We start from the raw sequence: 26,650 nt of genomic DNA, 5'->3' as shown, positions 1-26,650 counted from the left end.
CACAATTATGAAAAAAATGATTGGGTTTATAAATCAAGAAGCTAACAAACTAGCCTATACTATTCCATTTTCACAGAAATTGATCAGAATTTTCCAACCTGCCTGGACAACAGATATTAAAAAAAGGCCCTGGGAAATTCGATTTTTCTGTGCTACTGATCGCTTTTATAAAAAACTGGAAATGTAATCCTCTTTATTGTATCGTGTGTAGCTACTTTCAGAATTTTTACCAATGTACTGTTAATATGTACATCAAAGACGCCATGGTCTAAAGGTGCAGACTTGTTCCTGATAACATCAGTTCTACTCAGCATTTTAGGGCAAACACTATAGGTACAGTACTATCTGTAACAACAATAATAATAATACTGTTGTGGGTGGTACTCTGAGGTAATTTTATAAATGTGCTTTGCAAAAAACAAAAAACAAAAAACAGTGATGGAATGTGAACGTGGAGATCAGTCATATATTAACTCCCAGAGAACTAGGAGGTAAGTACACTTCAGGGTGACAGGAGAAAGGCACAACACCTGGTATTGTTCCAGGTGAGAGGTTTAAAAAGCATTATGGACAGATCAGAATGCTAGCATCTATGAGGGGGGATTAGCAATGGGACACTCCATATTTCTCTCATGACAGGTTTAGTTTAAGCTGACCACACACATTGCAGTCATTATTCAGATGGTGCAGAATTTAAGACAGCATTTGTGGAAAACCAAGAAGGGAGAAGAAAAATGTGGGCAAGATAAAGAAGAAAGGGAATGCGAGTTTGCTGATAAATTGGCCGGATTAGCTTCCACAGTAAAGAGGTGTTTTGATTAAACTTCTTGCAAATAAAACAAATTAAAATATTGCAGGAGTCATATTGAGTCACATCTGAGAGCTCTAACTTCCTACGTAACTGCACTGATAAGTTGTTCTCAGCAAGCTTTAGCTTGGAAACAAATCATCTGTTGATTAGCAAGGCACAATGAACCTGGCACAGTAGTATCTTCATGGTAATGGCCATCCTACACAAGTGACTAAATCTAGGTACACACATTATATTTTGCTTTACCAATCATCAGTCAGAAAGATTGTTTGATAATATAGTGTGTGTATAGGTGTCCCACAACCAGGGGTATCATTACTTTTCTATAATTCTACGATTTCCCATAAGGAAGTATTGTAGTAGGCAACATCTGTGTTATAAAACAACTCACCATGCATAGCGTATAATGGGAGAAGCGTGCACAAAATCACATTCATACACACATCATATAGGTAGAACAGGTCCTAGGGAGACAAAACTTAGCAGTAAGTGACTGTACTTAGCACCACTTTGCATGGACCAGCACTGACTGATGGAAACCTCACTACCACAATCCTCTGTGCCAATCAGTGCAGCTTTTACAGAAGGCTTATGACAGCGAAGTGCAGTATACCAAAAACACAGCTAACCAAAAGAAAAGTAATTAACCTCTCTTAGGAGATATTTTCTCACTTAATTTACAAAATAACTTTTTAGCACCTAGCAACTGAAAAAAGTGCTAAAAGGTAGGTGAAAGGGTAATATCAAACGTATTCTGTGTATGTTCTTGCTTTCTGGGGGCTGAAATGTAATTTTTGATAAGGTATGTAAAACCTCTGCCATGATAAAGCCCAGGAGAAAAGTTAAAGTGTACCTGTGGCGAGCCTCGGGTCAAAAACGACACATACCTAAGAAGAGGGAAGCCTCTGGAGCCTGTAGAGGTTGTTTACACCACCCCTTGGATCTCAGCTGCATCTTTTGGACCCCCTAATGAAAACCAACAAGAACGGATTGAAGATCAGTCAGGCTCCTCTTCATGTGCTATCTCGGCCATACTGCGCCTATGCAAGTATGGCCACGCCTGCGCAGTAAGCTCCCTGCTATTGCCCAAGCATGGCCACACTCGTGCATGAAGAGGAGCGCGGCTCAGATCTTCCAGAAGGTACCAGCAAGCGGTGGCAGGGGCTAAGAGGACACAGGAAGCCTCTACAGGATCCAAGGGCTTCACTCTTCTTAGATACATATGTTTTGTTGAACCAAGTTTTGCCTTGGGGTCACTGCAATTGTATAAGGACCATAGCAAGAGACAGCAAGGGAGTGACTTAGTTGGAGAGTGAGAAATGAAGGTGAAAGAAGTCCTGGGATAACTGCAGAATAGAGAGGACTGAGATGTTGTGCAGCATTGCTCTCACACTGTCACACACGTAACAGAAAAAGTAAAGCCTCATACTCATGTTAACAGGGACTTGGTCAAGACAGCCGATTGGTACAGTCTCTGCGGAAAATGTAACATGCGTATGGCAACCAAGGGCCAGCCAATCACATTGTTCACCTCCTTAGAGCCAGTCCACACTAGGTCCGGAAACGTATCCGTGGCTGCGTTTTTCAAACCTGATGAAAAACGGAGTCCCGGATACTAATGTTGAAAATAGCAGCCAGCCTCACCCAAGTAAAAAACGGATCCGTCTGCGTTTGCGGGGATCCGTTTTCAAAACCTGAACGGAAGGTCCGGATCTGCTGCATTTTCACGCAACGGATCAGGACCACGGATACACGCAGGGGTAGTGAAAGTAATGAGAAAACGCATCTCCAGCTCCACAGGCAAAAAACGGATGTTAAAACAGATAGCCTGAGCTTTATGATTGGCCCAAAAAAATCCTCCCACTCCTTCCTAATGATGGAGACGTTTTCTGTCAGGGAAAAATCTGAACGGAAACTGATGCAAAACTGATGCACTTTCATCAGTTTGCAGTACGGTGGGTACTTCCCCTGATCCGGACTGCAGTGTCCATCCTGCAACCGGGTCTAGTGTGGACCCACACTTACTCCTACCTCTCCATGCCACTCTGTTGAGTGCTGTGCCCTAGTCTCACTTTTTCCTTTATAGTAACAGAAGTGTCGCTAACCTGTAGGCTCTGGCAAGCTGTTTCCCGAAGGATCATGACGCAATTCCTTTGGGCGACTGTAATTGTGCATTTGTACACCCCATAAGTCTAAATATTTTTAGTGATAAGCAGTTGTACAAAAGGACAATTGTTACGAAATAAATAAGACCTAACAGAAAGACGGACTTTGTGACTATCCTTTCATCTTTACTTGCTTTCATGTTAAAAGACATTTTTGTCATTTTCTGCAAATATGGAACTGTTCTTAGCAGCTCCATACTTTGCACCTTCATATGCTTTAAAAGGAGTAAACCAGTTATGTTATGAGATGCTGCACACAGCTTTCACATACCTGGAGACCCTACTGAGCCCAGCCAGGACACATTTAATAAGCAAATGCTGATCTTCACTAGACCAGCAAACCCATGAAAAAAAACAAAAAACCATAACCAAAATACCCGGGATAATCAACAAAGATAACAGTGTGCCTAGGGAGCCCCAGAAGCATACCATACAACAGGGGCAATTCAGACCTAATGTCTTACCCATTCTGATGCTACGCACCATACACCATTAATAATCCAATGTGCGCATCTCTACCACCCACTAGTATTAAAAAGCAAAGATATAAAGGTGTACCCAACTGGCACCTTTCTGCTCCAGCATGGAATTCTAACCCTCACTTGCTGCATCCACCAATACGTAGCTAAAAGCCTTACTTCCTAAGCTCCAAAGTACACTGTACACATGGAATGAATACAAATGATAACCCTGATTTCCACCTGTAGCTACAGGATACAGCAATTTCCTGCAGAAACATCTGGCAGCACTTATTTTTCCTTGTGACATGTCATTATTCCATGCTCAGCTGGTGTAAGGAGGGAGGAAACACGAAGACCAGCATACATTGACCCATTGGACACTCATTCGTAAACTGCAGACCAGGTATGATCCAGATCAATGTCAGACTTCAAACATTAGCTTGCCATTCACAGGCGAATCTTCAGTTAACATAAAAAATCAAGTACACTTTGCTATGTTACTGTGCTCTGTACTGCAGAACTGTTTCACTACAGGAATGCAGATGTGTTAGTTTAGGGTTAGAGTTAGGATTAAGAGTTAGGAGATAGGGGAGGCTTCAAGACATTAATACTTGGAGCAGAAGCTCTGTGGTGACAGCTAACAGTGCAACAAATCAAATAAACAACAATACACAAATGACTCTCATCTGGAAACAATAAAGTATTAATATTATTATTATTTAGTATTTACTGTATATAGCGTTGACATCTTCTGCAGCGCTTTACAGAGTATATACAGTTGTGTCATTAACTGTTCCTCAGAGGGGCTCACAATCCAATCCCTACCATAATCATACATCTATGGTAGTCTAGGGCCAATTTTGGGGAACACCAATTAACTTATCTGTATGTTTTATGGATGTGGGAGGAAACCAGAGTGTCCAGAGGAAACCCGCACAGTGTCATGCAGTCATGCCTATCAGACACTTAAGATGCAAATTGTCTCATCCATACTGCTTACGTCTTCCTTGCAGATTCATATGACATAGACATTTGCGCATGCATGTTTTGTGAGAAACATCATCTTTCAGTAGCCAGGAGTACAAACACAGTCTGTGGGTTACTATATGAATGTAAAATATGTTTTACTTATAGGGAGCTCACCATACCAGTACAAGATCTACCATGAAAGTCCTCATAACGAGAAGGAAATATAAAAATAATAAGGTATGGACTGAACCAACATAGGTGTGTATCCCCTCACTCCAGCTTAGATGCCTACATACATAAAGGACGAAACAAGGCACAATGTATCGGGGTATTGCCCTTCCTTAGATGTCCTGAATGATTAGTACTTATGTATGTATGCATCTAAGCTGAAATAAAGGCCAGATTATTACCTATTATCCAGTTGTTATCCAACAACCATAGACTGCACTGTGGTAAAAAAAATCCTGATGATGTTTCTCAGTCAAAAAGACAGAAAATGCAATGACCAAGAGCAAATCTTTTGGGTAGCTTTCAATGACGTGATGTTTATGGCATGTATACAGATGTAGTAATATAAATACTACTGTACTACAGTGTACTGTATGTGATTTAAATCTGAGGTTTACTTCATAATCCAACTAATCCATTATTATTATTACAAATCTACTTCTAGAGGGATACAGTACTTGAATGCATAATTAGCCAGTCAGCTTCTCTAACCATGACTTCTACGTTCTTGTGTAACTGTCACTAGTGGTCATTATTAGAGACAAAATTATTGGTGTCAATCATTGTATGGAACTTAGGCCGTAGGCAAAGTGACATATTTTCATTTTTCTTATTGAATGCCATATAAATGACTGCACTCAAAGAGGAATGTACTGTTGTGGGTGCAGCAGCAGGTTCAGAAGGTGCACGTTTCTAAATAAAAGGTCTGCACCTCACATAGATTTCATAATACTGTATTTTAGTGTAGTTAAAGGACAACTGAAGGGAGAGGTATATGGAGGCTGCCATGTTTATTTCCTTCTAAGCAATACCGTTTGCATGTCAGCCCTGCTGGTCTGTTTGGCTGCAGAAGTGTCTGAATCACACCAGAAACAAGCATGCAGCTAACCTTGTCAGATCTGACAATAATGTCAGAAACATCTGATCTGCTGCATGATTGTTCAGGGTCTATGGCTAAAAATATTAGAGGCAGAGGATCAGCACGGCAGCCAGGCAACTGGAATTGCTTAAAGAGACTCTGAAGTGAGTCTACAAGCATGTGTTTACTGTAAAGCACCTCACATAGTGCTAAACCGCCGCTATCCCGCGGCAGAACGAGGGGTCTTTACCCCCAAATCCCCCCTGCAAAATCCTCAACTTTCTTGGTAGTGAATTTTGCTGCTCATGGAGGTTACATTGCTTACATGCGTGACAATCAGCCGCAGATCTCCCCTCTCCCCCGCCCCTCTCTGTGAAGGCAGATTGAGAGGGGCGGGGAGAGGCGGCGATCAGCTGGGATTGACGCGCTGAGAGGCAGAGCTACAGGGTTAAGCTCTGCCTCTTCAGGAAGCGCTCCCCCAAGTTTGCGGAGGGGATTTGGGGGGTAAAGGCCCCTTGTTTTGCCGCTGGATAGCGGCGGTTTAGCACTATGTAAGGTGCTTTACAGTAAAAACATGCTTGTAGACTCACTTCAGTCTCTCTTTAAAAGGAAATAAACATGGCAGCCTCCATATACCTCTCTCTTCAGTTGTTCTTTAAGTGTGGAAAAAAGTTAGACTCACTCTTAGATTTTAATTTCCTCTCGGTGTCCTTATGTATGAGAATTTCCTCTGCTTTCTGTCCTTATGTTCACTTCAGGTTTGCTTTAAAGTTCATCTCCAGGCAAAATATTAAAATCACTTGTACAGAGGAAACTTCATTTTCCTTTTCTTCAATCAAAATCCTCTAGGCACTACAGCAGATATAACATAAATCACCAGCCTACCTGCCCCATTGCTTCTGGTAACTGGATTGATGTAATTAGTGCACATCTTACTCATTCTTTCTGGTCATTGTAACTACAGGAAAGGTAAGTGAGCAACTGCCCTGCCAATCAGTCAGTGGCATCACTAAAAAGCATGGGACGCCCAGTAAAACGTGCATGGGGCCACACTCCCCCCCCCCCTTCCTGTGACCCCACAACCAGGGGTGTCACCATGATACTCCCCAATAAGTGCAGCCTCCATGACTCCCCCCCACACACACGCTTGAGCGTGGCCAAATGAACAACTGCTGTAGGGGAGGACTTTTTCAGAGGAAGGGGATGATAGAATTTGGGACTGCTCATCAAATAGTTATGCCACTGATTACAGCCAATTAACTTATCCTATCATAATACCAGTTACTGTAAGAGGTGGGATCAGCTGAACACTTTACAGAGGGCAACAGAGAATTATTTGGCACTGTCACCACCGTGGTGGAAATAAGGGACCTCTAAATCAAACACGAGAAGGAACCGTGATTATCAGGACTTTAAATAAAGAGTTGAGTATTAATGCTTTCTCCCTACACGCAATATTTGTTTATTTTTAGCCTGGCGTTCCACTTTAAAGTGTGATTTGCTATAAACCCCCTGATTAAGAGCAGGGCAGAAAGCATGATTATTATTTTTGCTTGGGAGTCCACTCTAATCATAATACAGTGCTTGCCTGGCAGGCTTAAAGCTGTTTACAAGCAAGAGTTAGGAGTGCTGAAACACATATGTCACTTCATACACCTGTGCACACTGCTATATCATTACACAGCAAACTGCAGAACCAGAAGCGCAAGAAAAAAAACGCTCCTAAAACAACTGTGAAAATGATAAGGTCAGCTTTTGCATTACCCAGTGTACTCAAACATTTGCCAATGAGCACCAGCAGAACACAATCTTTCAGCATTGCTGCTTCCTAATAACGCCCAATACTCCTTGAGTAAAGGCTTGTGTACATGGGCGCTTCAGTGCTGGGCGCATTGTGTTTTGGTTTTCCAAACACAGTGGGTTCTATTCTGCTGCATTTGGAAAACCACAAAAATGGTGCAACTGCAGGACAAGTGCAGTGTGCTCAGACATCACTTTGTGTTTTGTGTTTTATTCATAGAAAGGTAGGTGAAAGTGCCATCTGATCATACAACTCTCTGCAACTGTGTTACTGCTCAAGGGTGATGTATGATGATGAAGTCTGAATTGTTGCCATGGGATCGCTCTACATTGAATTTCTGCCTCGCATTTTACACGGCTTTAAGTAACACCAACTGTGAAGAAATAAAGAAAAACACACTCAATGGTAAGATGCAGCTAAGCCACAATCACCACTGATTTGTACACATACTGAAGTGCTGAAATCTGTTGCTAACAGCATCTGCACATTATTATGCTTTACAATAACCAGAGCATTAATGTAGGTAGTTGAATAGATAAGGTGACAATCCAGAGCCATACATACATACAGCCACAGAAGATCCACAATTATAATAATAACAAGAAGTCATACCTATAGCTGAATCCACATGTATCTTGTTTAATACAGAGCTCAACAGATAGACAGTTTGCTAGGTTGGCAGATTTTCGAAACCTGTTCCCAAAATTCACTACAACAAATAAATCAACTAATGTGAAACTCATAAAAGAAAACAAATGTAGTTGTATGAAGCATTTGGCTGATGGTGGTGTGTTTAGTGCTATCCTACTGTCAGCCTGCTTACATGAAATGTATTCCTGAACAGATGGCAAATGACTTCAAATCCTGTACACATTTCTGCATCTCGATAACCATGCTTAACCGATGTAAGAGAAATCAGTCACAATAGTACAAAAAAGGCACAAAGCCTTTCTATTTTTTTTTACCTGGAAGCTGAACATTAGCAAATTGTTGAACAATCCAAGGGGGCCTTGATTCCATTCACAAGTGAGAGCAGGGAAAAGCCATAGGAAGCAGAGCAGCACCGACAGGCTAGCCTCCCCACTACAGAGCAGCAGGGGGAGAAGATTATTTACTGGTGAAAGTCCACAAACATCCCTCTCTGAACACAGCCTGTGAAAAGCCTAGGCAAGCCCCCTTTCCTCCAATGCCTCCTCCAACAAGCTGATAAGAGTATGCAGCACTTGTGAACAGTCATTTCAGGAGCAGTTGCAGAAAGGACTTTCTTCCCTTCCTACATCTGAGACTGCAAGGCAGTAAAGCACAGAACTTTGTCACAAGTGAATGATTTTCTCCTCCTCCCCCTCTCCTCCACATCACTCTACCAAAACCAGGTAATCCCACAAGGAGGCTGGCCCTCATTGGCTGCCAGTCTCACAGACCTTCATTTGCATCACAATGGTAGATGAAGGCGCTTGTAAAGTTGGAAAATGGATTCTGGCACTCAAAAGTCAGGACCTTCCCTCCCCCTTCTGCTTCTTATAGCATGCATAACTTTCATCCACAGCCTATGCAGAGGGATGTTTGTCAAAGATAATTAAGACTTTATTTTATCATTATTGTGATCTACATTTTATTGAGATCTAGTTAACCCACTGATTAGAGTTTCAGATTCAATACATTAACAGTATTCAGCTGCAGAAGCATTGCAGAATGCTGAAAAATCATTCAACAAAAATATCTGTTCTTTCAGATAAGCCTTGTAATAATAAAAAAACAGGACTAAATAGACTCCCCACAATCTGAATTGTAACTGCCAAATCAGAAATGTCTCACTCTGTTCACCGTTTCCATACATTTGTGGCCAATAAAGCTTATAGGAAATTGAAAATAAAGCCCCAGTTACATGTATTATTGGCTACTGATACTATATTTGGTTGTGGTAGCATTTTAGTCAATTACACTTTTAGACATTGATAGGCTATTACTTTATTGTCTATGGATAATTGGAGTTGCTGCCATCGATATTGTCAAAATTCTTTCTCCAGTCCCTCTCCTCCTTGGTCGTTTTTATGCAGGACTGTGCAGGTTCTGCAAATTCCTTCTGTTTTAAGAAGGCAAACTTTTGTTTTAGTTAACATTTTAGTAAGAGGGCTTTTTTGACCTTTGTAGTCCCCTTACACACTCCAGTGAGTTCTGGTTCATCATGAGCTTTCTGGGTAGTCTGTAACTCTGGGTGTTTCAGGCCCTACTCCATACAGCCACATTAATCCATGCCATGCACTGATGAGGATCGACCAATCCAAAACAGTCTGTATGCATGTTGGCTTATTGTGGCTCTGTACAATTAAAGGGATACTGTAGGGGGGGTCGGGGGAAAATGAGCTGAACTTACCGGGGGCTTCTAATGGTCCCCCGCAGACATCCTGTGTTGGCGCAGCCACTCCCCAATGCTCCGGCCCCGCCTCCGGTTCACTTCTGGAATTTCTGACTTTAAAGTCAGAAAACCACTGCGCCTGCGTTGCCGTGTCCTCGTTCCCGCTGATGTCACCAGGAGTGTACTGCGCAGACACAGACCATACTGGGCCTGCGCTGTGCGCTCTTGATGACATCAGCGGGATCGAGGACACGGCAAAGCAGGCACAGTGGTTTTCTGACTTTAAAGTCAGAAATTCCAGAAGTGAACCGGAGGCGGGGCCGGAGCATTGGGGAGTGGCTGCGCCAACACAGGATGTCTGCGGGGGACCATTAGAAGCCCCGGGTAAGTTCAGCTCATTTTCCCCCGACCCCCCTACAGTATCCCTTTAACAAGCTGACACATCATTGCATTCCAGCAGATCTGGAGGTGTGGCTAGCTTACAGGGTCAACAAGGGATTTGCATATTCAGCAGTGATGTATCGAGGGAGACATCATATGCTCACTCCAATCTGAATTATCACAATTTCTTTCTGTTTTAAGAAGGCAAACTTTTGTTTAGCGTAACATTTTAAACCGATTCTGATTCTGATTCTGATTTTAATAAGGGAGGTTTTTGGTCCTTTGTAGCCCCTTACACGCTCCTGTGAGTTCTGGTTCACTATGAGCTTGCTGGGTAGTCTGTAACTCTGCAGGTTTTTAGTCTCAACACTAGGCTGGTCACCACAGTGCAAACACACACTTGTCCCAAGGATTCGGTTCTGCCCTCACCGTTCAGTCCACTGCAGGGGATCAGAGACTAGAAGCTTGGAGGATTCCACTGGTTTGCAAAAGACCAATGGAAATCCTGCTGCAACAGGGAACATTCTCATTGGAGGATAAATAAGAATCCTTTCTGTTGCAAGGTATCACATTGATTTTTTACAATCCAACAGAGAGCCCCATGCTTCTGCTGGTCTCTGATCAGTTTCGGGATCAGCAGCAGACGGTACAGCAGATGAGCAAACAGGTGACAACACGAACACAGCAGCGGATGCGCTTTCTGCCCCGTTTCTGCATCCGCTGTGTTTACGGCCTAGTGTGAACCTGGCGTAACTGGGCACTGCTGCAGGGAGACTATTGCTTGCCGCAAATACTTCAATGTATGTATGCAAATCAATCATATATTTCATCTGAAATAATTGTATCAGCAGAAAATAAGTGTCAATTCCCTGCCAAAATAATTTATTTCATAGCACATTTTAAAGATCTGTCAATTTGGAAAATTATAACATATGATAAATTCATTAGTTTTGTGGCTATGTATAAAAAAATCTCAATGCATGATCAGTCTGTACAATTAAATATTAAACTGAATGAGCAAAAACAGGAGGAAGTAAAGTAATAATTTCCACTAAAATTTGAAGCATCTAAATGGTAGAAACATTTTAACTTATCTGTAGAGAGTGTACAGGTGTTGGTCATTTGATGTGTGCGAAGATCAGATTATCCAAAACAAAAAATAGGATATGTTTAAATGGACACTTTTATTATTATTATTATTTTCATTTCAAACATGGTAAAGGAAATACTCATATATCTTGCGCCAATATTGAACAACCTTCAACAACACAAAGAGATATCCAGCTGAAATTACTATTATTTCTCAGGATGTAACCATGACCTGGAGAAATTATAGCGTCCATAGACATTGTTCATATTTACCATTCACTTTGTTTATCCAGTGTATTGCCATGACTAGATTATTCTAAAATCATCCCATGTGGAAGTGTGTGTGGAAGTACTGCATAAAGGTCAGTTCAGTCAGAATTTTTTTGGAATGGGCATCAACAGACCAATGGACATGAAGCATGGACCCATACATTGCATAGGCTAAGGTTCATTCACAAAGTTTGTTGTCGTGAGATATGGGTTTGACCTTTGCGTAACCGCAACAGACGTTCCTAACTTGTGCAATAATTAGTGGATAATATATGCAATGCCATACCTGATTATATGGAATGCTTCTGCTCTGCAATGAACTAAAAGAGTGGGAGTAGTGAATCAGATATGCTACTTACTCTGGCTGATCTGTCATGGTGTGGAGCTGCCATGGATCCAGCCAGGGACAGGACACAGGGAACAGTTTAAGAAACACCTGTACCCATTTTGTATAAGTGCAAGTATTAGCATACTAACATCAAACAACTACTTGATGAAATAAGAATTTGCAGACTTCCAATATCTTTTTGAATGATTAAATAGTGAGTTAAAGAGATACTGTAGGAGGGTCGGGGGAAAATGAGTTGAACTTACCCGGGGCTTCTAATAGTCCCCCGCAGGCATCCTGCGCCCGTGCAGCCACTCACTGATGCTCCGGCCCCGCCTCCGGTTCACTTCTGGAATTTAGACTGGGCTAACTTTTAAATGGTCACTTTCACACTAGAGTTTACTCCACTGAAACAGTGAAAGCACATATGCCACTAGTAAGGTTTGGAATTCTTTGGCTGTGGCCCCGCTAGCAATTCAGTCGCCTGCCTAAGAACAGGCACACCTGACTGATAGTGGCCCATATTTTTTTTTTTTTTTTTACTGTTTGCAAATGAGAGATTGATGCTGGTGTTTCCTTGCATAGTGGTCCATTCCACCAACAGGGTCTCTGGTGATGACTATGCCATGCTTACACTATCCCCCCTAAGGCAATCCAATTACCCCCTGACAAAAGTTACAATGCTGTCTATCTATGACATATTTATACAGTGTAAATGCCCAGCTACCATACGAGTGCACTGGGTTAAAGGTGTACCAGAACTTGGATGACAGTTTATGTGGGCATTTAACTTATAGTGCAGCCCCCAAAACTCTTTACTGCATGGCTAATGAAAAATGAAGAATTCCAGCACATTTCTTCATGGGTAGTGTTCCTGGTGCTCCGAGTAATACTATGCAGGGCCGGATTTTCAACCAGGCAAATCAAGCAGCTGCTTAGGGCCCCATTCAGGGTCTAAAGGGCCCCATCAGGGTTGCCAACTGTCCATATTTAGAGAGGCCGTCTGTCCAAATGACACTAAATAGTTAGTGTCCACACTGTCTGTCCTTTTGGGACAGGTGTCCACCTAAAAAGGAGCTCATTGCCACGACTGTAGTTTCCCTGCGTAGTCAGGCTTGTCCCCCGGCAGCTGAGCTAAAAAAATTAACAGGCCTCTTTCTGCCCCTCCACCCACCAATCAGTAAGTCCCTTTCATTTTGGGGCCTCTGTCTGTCAATGAAAAAGAGAGAGCCAGCATAGTGAGCTGGACACGCCCCCAAAGCCTCATCCACCGTGCACAGCAGCTTGCAGGAGAGTGAATGAGTGCAGGCTGCAGCATGTGTCCAGGAGTCCTCTGTCCTCATAGCTGTTCTCCACCCCAGACAGCAGGTAACCACAGGCACCTAACTCGATCTATAGAAGGGGAAAAACCTGCCTAATCCAGCTGGGGGGAGACACAGCAGGAGAGGTGATTTGGCTGCAGAGCTCAGCACTCCGTTTTAGAGCAGACTAGAGACAAGTGCAGGCTCAGTGACAGGCTGTGTCTGAGAGACCTGTGCTGTGCACTGCAGTGCTCTCCAGCCAAATCACCTCTCCTGCTGTCTGTGTCTTGTCCAGCTGGATCAGACAGGTCTGTGTAGAAGCTGAGGTTGGTGTTATTGAGTTCAGTTGCCTGTATCTGATCCTAGGACAGTGTAGTGACCCCCCCTCCCCCCTTGTACAATCACACTTGGTAACTTCAAATTAAAAAAAATGTTTTTGCATTGAACCTTCCCAAAAGGAAGGTTTGGAACACTGTATGCCATAAGGGGTGCCTGGGGGGTAAAGGGAGCGCAATTGGTTATCTACAGGGGTCACCATCCTGGCCGCACTTCGAAGGGCTGCTTCTGAAGCTTGTTCCTGCACTCATTGGCAATGCATGCCAGGAGCAGCTGGATTATGAATTCTACTGAGGACAGTGAATGACATGACTATGTACTCTGAAATGTGCTGCAAAAGATGTCAGTGCTATATAAATACATAATAATAATATGGTAGGACATTACACTATGGCTATGGCAGGATTAGATTGTGAGTTCCTCTGAGGACAGTCACTGGCATGACTACCGTATGTACTATGTAAAGTGCTGTCGGAGATGTCAGAGCTATATAAATGCATAATAATAATATGGTAGGACATTAGACTATGACTATTGGTAGGATTAGATTGTTAGCTCTTCTGAGGACAGTCAGTGACATGACTATGTACTCTGTAAAGTGGCTGGATAGTGTAATAGTTAAGGTCTCTGCCTCTGACATGGGAGACCAGGGTTCGAATCCTGGTGTGTTGCCTGGGAGACCTGGTGGTGGATGGACGCTGCTGACGGCTGTGGACATCATCAAAAATCAAAAAATTGTTAGTTAGCAAAAATTGTAGGAGTGTCAACAAAAACCTATTGTGTGTAGCAAATTCCAGGCCCAACTCACTTAAAAAAGTACTGACTGCTGAGAGGCCCAACTCATGGGGAATACTTGAGTATAATGCCTCGACAACCAGAGTGACAAGCCAGGTGTCGGGGGGAACACACAAACCATCTATAGCTCTCAAAAAATGGGAGGTGTCTCTAATATAAGAGGGTAAAGCCTGTACATGGGGCTGCAGAAATTTGTCGATATAAACACTGATTTATATCCGCACCCCGAGACTATGGGGCGACCAGGTGGTTTATCCAGCCTCTTATGCACCTTAGGAAGCGCATAGAAGGTCGGTGTCACCGGGTGTAAAACCTTCATAAACTCATAAGAATCACCCGAGATCACATCATTCTGCAATGCCTCGTCAAGTATGGCATAGAGCTCATCCCGACACCGTGTCACCCTGGATGCCGGAACCCTCCTATAACAATCAGATCGGGACAGGATCTCCAAACACATATCCCTATAGGCCAGTTTCGACATTACCACAACATTACCGCCTTTATCCGACGGTTTAATGACCCAATTGTCTCGCTTTCTCAAATCATTAATTGCCTGAGTCTCTTCTGCCGTCAAATTGCTGAATCGTGTAGCTGTATGTAATTGCATGAATTCCTTCTCCACAGAAGCCACAAAGGTCTGTAGGTTGGAATTAAGAGACAAGGGAGGATACTTTCGAGACCTGCCCCGAAATTGATCAACATCAACCTGAAGGTGAGGGGGAGGGAGGGGATGGGAGGGCCCACACGGGGCCCCGGCCTCCGCATAAGAGGCACTAGAGCCAACTTCATCGTCACCCACCCCAGGCAATTCAGAAACAGAATCATCGTATAAATCACATAAATCAAGCAGAGCTTGACAATCAGTTTCAGTTATAGGGCCAGAAGCCAATGATGGCTTTCTCCTGGGATGTCCCTCATCCGATTGTGTACACAGTGATTGAAGTAGGATCTTCCTACCGAAAAGGTGAAGATCTTTTACCACTTCAAACGTGTCAACATTATGGGTGGGGCAAAACTCCAGTCCTCGTGTTAAGACACTTATCATAATATCAGGGATCGGCTCACCTGTGAGATTGATAACCTGCAGATCGGACGAAATGGGACCACCAGGAGACACATCTTCTCCAAGCCCCAACTGTGTTACTCTAAAAAATTGCCAGAGGAGGACGACGATCCAGAGGCCTGGGCCCCACCCCGCCCCCCACCCGCACCCCCCCAGAACCCAACACAGGGGTGTCTTCTGTACATGATGTAGCTAATTCACCTTTCTTTTTGATAGGATTATTACGCTTAGTAGTCTTATCTTTTGTAGAAACACCGACACCTGTTCTGGAACGTGTGTCGTATGTTTTAGATTGGCCTTGAGTAGAGGTAGAACTCAGCGATGCGGAGCTCACAGAGCTCGCACCACTCACTGATCCCTCAGATTCCTCTCCTGCACTGGATGATGGAGGTGGCTCTACTTTTTTAGGGGGGCGGGGTTTCTTCCCAAACTGAGTCTGTTTAAATCCCCACCTATATGCAGTTCCCAATTTATAGGCAAGTCTATCTCTTAAGATCTTCTGATCCCTTTTTATTACTAGATCTTGATTGAAACGCTTTATGTGGCTATTAAGTTCACTATTCCGTTTTTCATATAGGGGATCGGCACTACATAGACAAAGAGAGTCAGTCACTTTGACAATCTCTTTCTCAATATTTTTCAACTCTTCTTCATCTAACTCATTCATAAGAGTTAAGCATACTTTTGCGCAGATCTCGAAATTATCCTCCCACTTCTTTTTAAACTCAACAGAGAGATTCTTTCTGTGCGGAAATACCTGAAAGCGTAACTACAATGGCGCAAAATGGTCACTCAAATATTCGCGGTTATACTTAATGTTCCACCACACACGTGATTTTTGTTCATAAAGGCGACTTAATTTTCTAAAGCCCCCATTAATTAATTGATGTGCATTTCTGCTCTCCTGCGTGCGAGAGCACTCCTGCTCCACATGGGTAACCAAAGCCTCCCACCGCAGCATGCCCACAAAGAAATCCAGAGAACCAAAATGTAGATTAACTGCTTGGTTGCGCCCGCCGGATATATTGTTATCCACTTAACCCAAATAAACCGGGTATACCTCCTAGGGCGGGATCACAAGCATGCAGTCTCAAAAAGTTAAATGAAACCATCCATCCACGTAAATTAGAACAATCACAAATTAGGAAGGGACAATGAATAGTGGATGGTATGGATCACAAAAAACCCAAAGCAAACAATTAATGAAAAACTGTATAAATCTTTTTATTAGTGGAAAAACCTATAAAATAGTTATTCATAAAAACCACCGAGACAACTATTCCTGATCACTAAACCTGCAATCACTGCCTCAGCTAGCCCCTCAAATCACTCGACCAGTCATCCAATCAGCCAAGCATACCAAACATATGCACATATTTGTTAAGACAAGGCCTTGTCAATGTCACCCTCCTGAATCAACTCGTGGGGGCTGTTTTATGCAGCAATTTAGTCCAAGAGCCTGTGTGGTTACAAATCCAAGCAATGGGTTGATATAGTTCCACACTGTCCAATAAGGTCAATCAGAAGATGCGTGAGCTAGATACGGTATAAAGCCATGCAAAGCAGTAGTGCAAACTTCCCTCAGAGTTCCAGCATACTCATATTCCAAGCAGCAGTGTGGCAAAAGCAGCATCAGCCAAATAAGCAAAGCATGCACACAGAGCGTAGGGGCCAGTCCTGGCTTACATAGATATGCACCACCTGTATGTGCAATTGCAATCACAATGTTCCGACTGAGATACTGTAAGCCAGCAATGGGAGCGCATTATTGACAGCGTCAGTGCTGAAGTCTTATGCAGGATTAGCTCACCCACAAGCCCTTGCACTGTTGGCGGTGTTCAGCCAGGCATGGATGAGAAGCAGGTCAGGAGGTCCCCAAATCCGTTCGAAAGACCCAGGGGTCGTGCAGTGGGACAGGAGGCACAGAAGCTTTGGTGCTGCAGGGGTGATCAGGCAGCTCGGCAGACAAGCGGTGACGCCACTGGTAGCCTCGACATGTTTCACGAGCGTCTACTCGTTTCCTCAGGAGGCGTGGCTCACCGCGTAACATCCACATGACGTTTACATACATGCATTTGCCCAATCAGGGCACATCGAGCTGACCCCGCCCACACTCGACCCCGCCGGCCAGCGGCAGCGCGCGTCAACCCCCTTGCACACTCCAACCCCGCCCACAGCAATCCGGTAGACCGGGGAGGAGAGGGGAGGCGCGCACAGCCGTCAGCAGCGTCCATCCACCACCAGGTCTCCCAGGCAACACACCAGGAAGCACAATGGGGGAGAGCGGACAACAACATGCGGGGAATTGCGCACGCGGGGGACAGCATCACAGAACATTCATCCATACATTATATAATTAATCTCGGCTCTGCCTGTTCAGTAAGCCAGAACCTATTCAGTATGAGACTTTAGGCAAGTCTCATTAACACTACTAGTGCCTATAGAGCGCACCCTAGTGGCTGCAGCAATGGTGCTTTGAGTCCGCCAGGAGTGTTTGTCTTTAAAGTGATGCAGATGTCAGTGCTATAGCGTCTTGTAGCGCAGGATTCCTGGTTTGAATCCCAGCTAGGGAAACATCTGTAAGCAGTTTATATGTTCTCTCTGTGTCTGCATGGATTTCCCAGTTTCCTCCCACAACCCAAAAACATACAGATAAGTTAATTGGCTTCCCCATAAATTGGCCCCAGACACTACATGATACATACATAGACATGACTATGGCAGGTATTAGATTGTGAGCTCCTCTGAAGGTAAGTTAAGTGACAAGACTATATACTCTGTACAGCGCTGCGGAAGATGTCGGCGCTATATAAATCATAATAATTTTATGCAGGGGTGGGAAGCAGAGGGGGCTAAGGGAGGGGGGGCCCAAACCTGCTACTTTGCTTAGGGCCCCATTTGGCCTTAATCCGGCTCTGATACTATGGAGTTCTATCATCATAATCTTCTGGCATTTCGTCTAAAAAATGAATGCAATGTTCTGTTTGTAGAATATACCGTAACAGCGATTCTTGAACAATTGCAGTGGTCACAGGTGAAAACATGTATGAAGCAAGTTAAACCTATACTGATGTAGCACGAGGCTGCACCTGACATGGGAAATAATGATGAGCAAAGGGTGAGTGAAGTAGGTTTAGCTAATCAAAGCCTCCAACAGTTAGTTAATTCACTACCCTCCATTATATTGACTAGCAGATTCTGGATATGATAGGTTTTATTTCTTTTTCTATTTCTGAGTCAGTGGAAATTTGCTTGTTAGGAAAATATTTTGCCCATCACTTATGGGAAATTTTTTCCCAAATTCTGTATTATTTAGCTAGAATATCATGTGGCTTTATAAACAATGGTGAGGACTTGGATGTTTTTATAACCCCTCCTCACATTAGAACAATAAATACAAAGTGTCAAAGTGGTTTCCATTCCAAAGAAAACACTCAGCAAAAACACCACATCTAATCCCTGCCTAAAGTATTATCTCCCGAATCTAACAGAACAATACACATTTTATGACCACCGTTGGATAATCTTGTTTTTTCAATATTAGTTGCCATTGACATAAAGCAAACCTGAAGCGAAAAAAAACTTATGATGCAATGAATTGTATGTGTAATACGGATAAAGAATAGAACAGTAGTAACAAAGAAAAGGGTCTCATATTTTTTATTTTATTATATTTTTTATTTTATTATTATTTTTTATAACATTGCATCATACTGTCACAGTCACAGTTTTAAAACCACACTAAGTCTTTTAAGCTATAAAACAAAGCACACATAATGACCCTTTGAACTTTCCTGCAGTAAGACCTTATCTCAAGCTGTCTCTCACTGTTTCCTGGCTGTTTAGGTGCTCCACAAAACAGGACTGTATGAGACCCAGTGGGTCGAATAGCTCAGAGAAGCTCTAACTTTTCCGGTACTGAAAAACAATGAAACTCTTTTCTTAGCTACTAATGTTCTATTAATAAAGGGGCCCATTAACAGTACAATTTTTTCACCAAATACGATCTTTCGATGCGATTTTAACCCATTCAGGTTCCGTCGTTTTCACGTGAGAAATGTTCACCTCCCATTCATTAGCCTATAACTTTATCACTACTTATCACAATGCACTGATCTATATCTTGTTTTTTCCCGCCGCCAATTAAGCTTTCTTTGGGGGGTACATTTTGCTAAGAGCCACTTTACTGTAAATGCATTTTAACAGGAAGAATAAGAAAAAAAATGGAAAAATTCATTATTTCTCATTTTTTAGCTATTATAGTTTTAAAATAATACATGCCTCCATAATTAAAACTCACGTATTGTATTTGCCCATATGTCCCGGTTATTACACCGTTAAAATTATGTCCCTATCACAATGTATGGCGACAATATTTTATTTGGAAATAAAGGTGCATTTTTTCCATTTTGCATCTATCACTATTTACAAGTTTAAAATAAAAAAAAATATAGAAATATTTCATCTTTACATTGATATTTAAAAAGTTTAGACCCTTAGGTAAATATTTACATGTTTTTGTTTTTTTTATTGTAATGTTTTTTTGTTTTTTATAGTAAACATTTTATTAGTTATAGTTTAGTTATAGTTAGTTTATAGTTTTGGGAGGGAGGGAGGTAAACAATAGATTTATAATGTAAATGTGTGTTAATTTGTATTTTTTTTTCTTACAGGTGTAGTATTACTTTTTGGCCACAAGATGGCGGCCATGAGTTTGTTTACATGACATCACTCTAAGCGTAACACACGCTTAGAGTGACTCATCGGAGAGGGAACGGCCAGAAAAGGCGCAGCTTCCGAGAGAAGCTGTCGCTTTTTCAGCGGGGGAGAGGAATCAATGATCGGGCACCATAGCCCGATACATTGATTCCCTGGCTACCGAATCCGCGGCCAGGAGTGCGCGTGCTCGCACGCGATCGGCCGCGGGAGCGCGCGGTAGCGCACATGGTTCCTGGACGTAGAAACTACGTCCAGGAACCAAAATAGGTTAATGATCTAATTGTATAGAAAATTCACCATTTATGAAGGCAATCAATAAGGAATGATTCTTTGCTCGATTGCTAAATAGGATTAAATTGATCCGAAAGTTGGATTTTATGATCGAATTTGACGAAAGAATTGTTTAGTAAATGTGAAAAATCGATAATTACCTTCCAATTTTTTTTATCATAAAAATCGCATAGAAAGATTGCTTTTAGTAAAAAATCCTACCATTAATTGGCACCATTAGCTGTACTACACATACAATTCATTATCTCATAAGTTTATTTATGCTTCAGGTTTGCTGTAAGGTGCATACATACTTGTGACGTATGTCGCCTGTCAGGGATCGGGATCCTTGGGTGACGTTGCTAAGCCGGGCTGCACAGATGCGAGTCAGCTGTGTAGCTTTGCTATGCAGAGGGGTGGAGGGACGACATGATGTCATGCACGGGCAGGGGAGGGATATGCAGAAAAGAATCAGCCGTCACTGGGGGTGAGTTGATCCGCCGGGTGGATCCCTTGTGCATCGTGAGTCATGAATCGAACCCCTCTGTACACACACCTGATTATTGGCTGAGGTGGTCGTTACCCGCTGCCTCAGCTGACTTTAGTCAAGCATGTGTTTGAAGCTTTAGAATACATAGTACCATTAAAGACTAATGGTGCCCATACACGATACAATAAAAATGTTCCATTTTCCAGTTTTTTCGATCTGAATGGTCGAATCAAATGAAAGTAGAAAATATTTTTTTTCGATCAAGAAATTCGAACCATTATCCCGTTTTCCCCCCAAAAAAATCTGATCAGACATGCCGGAAAAATCTTTATATTTGATCTAATGGAATAATCGAATTAAATTATCTAATCGAAAAAAAAAAAAAAAGAAAAATTGTACCATGTATGGGCACCTTAAGAAGAGGTTTAAAAAAACACCTGCACTGAAAATAAACTGATGAGGTAAATAGATTATTCCAGGTGTCATATTAAAATTTAAGGGCTGTATTTCTAAAACTGGATTCTAAACAGCAGCCATGATATTGTGATGTAACATCTGTCTCATTCAGCTGCAAAACAAAAGAAATAATAACTGTTTGAACACTTTTCAGCACTAAACCGTTATCAGCAGTGTTTCTTCAGCCAGATAGAAGTGTTTTGACTTACATTTACTTTTTAGGAAAGCTGCTACTGCATTCAATTGCTGTTCGACTGACACATTTTCATAGATAAAGGCTGGGTTATTAACCTTTGCATTTAAAAAGCTAAAAGAACTGAAAGGTAAAAAATCTTACCTATACAACTATGTGCAATATAGCTAATATTGCTAATATTGTTTACCAACTAACTGAATTGAACTGACTAAGCTGAAGAGATTCTTAAATGCTGCAGATTGATCCAATATAAAATAAATATTCATTCAGGCAAAGCAGGTACTTCTAATTAGAGATGGCCCGAACGGTTCGACGGCGAACGGTTCCCGGCAAACTTCTGTGGTTCGCGCTCGTGGAGAACCGCAAACTTTTCCGGAAGTTCGATTCACCCTCATAGTGCATCATGAGGGTCAACTTTGACCCTCTACAACACAGTCAGCAGGCACATTGTAGCCAATCAGGCTACACTCCCTCCTGGAGCTCCCCCCCCCCCTTATAAAAGGCAAGCAGCGTCAGGCATTGGACTCACTTGTGTGCCTGCGGTAATTAGAGAAGGGAGAGCTGCTGTGCAGAGACCTATAGAGAAAGCTTAGTTAGGCTCTTGTAGACTTCTTATCTTGCTCCTTGCTGATTCTTATTGCTAAAAAAGCACCCCTCAAAAGCTCTTTTGAGAGCTAAACTTGTTCTTGTGATCTTTTTTTGTGTGTGTGTGTGTGTGTCCCACAGACACCTGTGTTGCATAGATAGCCTTGGTAATTCCTACTGTGTGTGCCACTGCCAGGCCCAGCACATTCAGTGACTACCTGTGTGTGTGACAGGTGCACATTGTAATACCCATCACTGCATATACCTACCTGTTCACTTTAGTGCACCCACCTACCTACGTGAGCGCACGCAGTGTCACTGTGCCTGTCCAGTACCTGTCTGTGTGTGACAGGTGCACATTCTAATACCCATCACTGCATATACCTACCTGTTCACAGTGCACCCACCTACCTACGTGAGCGCATGCACTGTCGCTGTGCCTGTCCGGTACCTGTCTGTGTGTGACAGGTGCACATTGTAATACCCATCACTGCATATGCCTACGTGTTGTTCACAGTGCACCCACCTACCTACGTGAGCGCACGCAGTGTCACTGTGCCTGTCCGGTACCTGTCTGTGTGTGACAGGTGCACATTTGTAATACCCATCACTGCATATACCTACCTGTTGTTCAGTGCACCCACCTACGTACGTGAGCACACGCAGTGTGATATTTAATACCACCAGTCACTCTACCTGTTCACAGTACGTGTGTGTGACAGGTGCACATTTGTAATACGCATCACTGCATATACCTACCTGTTGTGTTCAGTGCACCCACCTACCTAAGTGAGTGCACGTAGTGTGATATATCACTCCTTGCATACCTGTTAACTGCACCTGTGTGACTGCACATTGTATTAGTCAAGTCAGTGCATACCTTTCACTTCATCCCCCCCAATATGGACAAAACAAAAGGCAGAGGCAGGCCACCTGGCAGGTCTGTTCGAGGTCGCACTGTCGTGGTTTCGTGTGGCCCTCGACCAAAGTACAGTGTTCAGAAGAAGGCACGTGCCATCAAAACCCAATATTGTCAGGACGTAGTTGACTATTTAACACAGAACGCCTCATCTTTCTCAGCTTCCGCATGGAAGCGTAACATATCTTCCTCCTCCTGCTCTGATTCTGGCACCCCACTTAACACACAGTTGGCCGCCACCACCAAAGTGCCATCACCCCAGGACTCAGCGGTGTGGACATTTTTTGTGTGTGTCTGCCTCAGATGAGAGCAATGCCATCGGTATTCTCTGCCACTGAAAATTGAGCCGTGGAAAGACCAAGACCCGTGTAGGGACAACTACCTTACAAAGGCACATGATTACAAAGCACAAACTGCAATGGGATGACCACCTGAGGAAAATCAGCACAAAAAAGCAAAGCCACACACCGCAGTGGAAGATACCAGGCCACAATTTTTTCTCAAAAAAGGCAATACCTAAACTGTACCGTGATGTTGAAAGGCAAGTGTTGACATCTCTGGCACACAACGTTGGGTCAAGGGTCCATCTGACCACAGATGCCTGGTCTGCAAAGCACGGTCAGGCCTGCCCGAACTCTGAGTCAGTCCCCACACACAGCATCTCTGCCTGCACGCCGTGTGACTGCGTGCCCCAAGACTAAGTCGCTCCCTACACAGCATCTCTGCCCGCAGGCCGGTTGACTGCCTTCTCCATCACCACCAACAGGGTCCAGGACTCCAGGTGGATTCCTGAATTTTTAAGGCCGCTGCTAGCAGCGGCCGTTATAATAATTTTTCTGGTGCGTGTACATGCCTGCCTAATTTTTCTGGTTGCACTGCAGCTGCAACAACAAAACAAAAGGCATGTACATGTGCCAATTCCCCTTCGTGATCATTACCTTGCTGCTGTGATGGGGCTTGCGTATCACAATGAAGCAATGACCGACGGCTATATGAGTGTCTCGGGGGGTGGCACACCAAAGATAATAAGGTCGTTGCTTCATTGTGGACAGACCAAATTTGATCAGCTGGACAGTCACTGTTCTGTCATTCAGCTACCTCAGCCCGGCGACCATATGGGCTGGAAAGCCGCCATCACTTGCACTCTCGTCATGGTGCGCACCAGTCCAGCACGGCCGTCACTACACAAACAGCTGTTTGCAGTCACTGCATACCTTTCACTGCATCTTTGACTGCACATTGTATTATACCTGGCAGTCAGTGCATACCTTTCACTTGAATGGATGGCAGACTTGCCCTCCATAACAGATTCTCGTTAAAGGATTTGAAGTTGATTCATCTCATATACAGCAGGGCCTCGAAAGTCCTCCTGTATTTTTATTTTTGGTCACTACCTCGGGACGTGCATGCCATGCCTGCTGCCTTCCTTGGATGTGTGGTAACCGTTCCTGCTTCTTTGCCCACAGCGTGCCTGTTGCCTTCCTTGGATGTGTGGTGGTAGCCGTTTCTTAGGCTCCCACTCCGGACCGGAATCGAACCAGGATTCCCCGGCCATTACCCGTGGTCACCATGCTACTGAGAAAGTACCATCCAGTTTCAAACAGTTGAATGAATGGCAGACTTGCCCTCCATAACACATTCTTGGCAAATGCTTTCGATTTGGTTCGTCTTGCGCTGGGTCAAGGGTCCATCTGACCACAGATGCCTGGTCTGCACGGTCAAGGCAGGTACATTACTTATACAGCAAATGGGTCCTTACTTGGATGTGTGGTGGTGGTAGCCGATTCTCAGGCTCCCACTCCGGACCGGAATCGAACCCTGATTCCCCGGCCATTACCCGTGGTCACTCACAATAGCAGACTTGCCCTCCATAACAGATTCTTGTTACAGGTACTAAACAGCCAGCAGGAAACGTAATAAAAAAAAAAATAGATGTAAGCTTTAACAATGGTAGAGAAAGAACCATCGAAAGTTGATAAGGCAGTCAGACATTACCTCATTGCCTGATATCACTGAAGAAGAGCAATCTTACCATGGTGCGCACCAGTCCAGCACGGCCGTTACAACACAAACAGCTGTTTGCAGTGCGTTACACAGTGAGTTTGGTGTGTCAGTGTGAAGCAGTACTCTAATTACACTCCCTGATTGATGTATGCACATGCAAGATGTGTTAAAGCACTTTAGGCCTGCAGTTTAGCATTTAATGTGATTTCTGCCCTTAAAACGCTGCTTTGCATCAAATACAGATTTTTCCCCGGGACTTTTGGCGTCTATCCCACTCATTTATGCAAAAACTCAAATGTTGAAACATCTTTTCCATCACTTTTGTGGCCAGCATAAGTGTTTCTAGTTTTCAAAGTTCGCCTCCCCATTGAACTTTACACATACATATGATGATATGTACATCTGGATCATTTGTTATATACTTCCAGACCTAGTTTCTTAGAGGGTACTTGGTTCTTTCCTTTTGGTGTAATAAAACGCCTCCCCATTGAAGTCTATTGCGGTTCGCGAAAGTTCGCGCGAACCAAACTTTTGCGGAAGTTCACGAACCGAAAATCGGAGGTTCGGGCCATCTCTACTTATAATTAGTAGTACCGAACTACAGAAAGTGTTCTATTTGCATGTAGTAATGCACATAAAACCTAGCAGTCCTATAGCAGCTAGAGTATGCAAATTTACCATGTTGTATTATTATGTGCGTGGAAGATCTTCCAAAATATTGTTTTGCTATGGAGCAGCTTTACATGTAGGCACATGGACATCCAGCACTGTCATTCCTAGCAGTTCCGACTCACATTGAGTCCAGAGTAATGGTAGGTAGTGAGAAGCAGGACTGCTGGAAGTGACAATGCCTAAATCTCCAAAAGTTAGAGTGACTTTGTAGCAGCAGATATTAAACAAGATTTTAAGTATTACTATTATTAACCTTCCTGGTAATTTCAAATGCGTAGATATAGTAACTCCGCTAGGATTTAGTTGCACGTTAAACTTACACTTTCCACAAGCTATATAGCCACTCATTACATTTATAATTATCCTAACTGTACCTTTAGCGTGTCAATTAACATTGTTTATAATGCTTAATTTGTGAATAATATAACCTTGAACATTTGTGTCCTCTGTAGTTTTTCTCACATTGGCCCATATGCAATTAACTTTTTCTCCTGAGTTCTCTCCTATGTGATATTTTCAAACTTGTCAATAAAATGTCTTTAAATCACCTGCAAGCAAGAAAATACTAAAAATAGTTTTGAAAGCACTTTTACACCTTCTTTTTGGTATTTTTTTAAATGCAAAGTGCTGAAAAGTTATTCTAAATATGATAAATACACTGGGGGGAGCAGAGACATAAGGGGGAGCTCAATACTATTGGATACAGCTGTCCTGGCGCTTGTATTGGCCTGAGAAAGTGGGCTTGCACCTGCGAAACGCGTTGACTGTGCATAATAAACAATGCTTGTTTCATGTGACTGTTGTTACTGAGGTAAGCCACCTCACTTAGTTATATTTTTTTCGGTTTTAACCTAACTTTATCCATACATGGGCTCTTCTTTACCCCTATTGTGTGCTTCATACCCCCACTTTCCTCTAAGATTGGAGGGGTTGCCTTTGTTTACGCACGGTGGACGCCATTGCGATATTCAGCTGGTAATTTTGATCAAGAGAGCGACTGCATCCAGTCCCTTTGGGACACCCCAAGTCGGTCGGGTTCATTGTCTCCACCTGCCTCAAGTCGTTAGTTGCTCCTCCTGCAACCCACCTTTGTGAGTAGTACTACACTAGCTGGGCTCCCGTT

General features: G+C 43.2%; 1 protein-coding gene across 13 annotated transcripts in view; it reads right to left on the bottom strand.

The window, feature by feature from the left end:
* Positions 1-26,650, bottom strand: part of SHROOM3 (shroom family member 3) — a 460,954-nt gene that overhangs the window by 129,327 nt on the left and 304,977 nt on the right. The window contains exon 1 of one of the 13 annotated variants that reach the window (XM_068233540.1): positions 8,260-8,559. The exons of the other annotated variants lie outside the window; for them this stretch is intronic. The gene's annotated coding sequence lies outside the window, so the exon portion shown is untranslated. Of the gene's footprint in view, positions 1-8,259; positions 8,560-26,650 lie in introns of those variants that run through there. 13 annotated transcript variants of the gene reach the window in all.

The sequence above is a fragment of the Hyperolius riggenbachi genome, chromosome 1 (assembly GCF_040937935.1).
Source record: "Hyperolius riggenbachi isolate aHypRig1 chromosome 1, aHypRig1.pri, whole genome shotgun sequence".
NCBI lineage: Eukaryota > Metazoa > Chordata > Amphibia > Anura > Hyperoliidae > Hyperolius > Hyperolius riggenbachi.
Note: the sequence above shows the minus strand (reverse complement) of the source record. Positions and strands in the feature narration are given on the sequence as shown.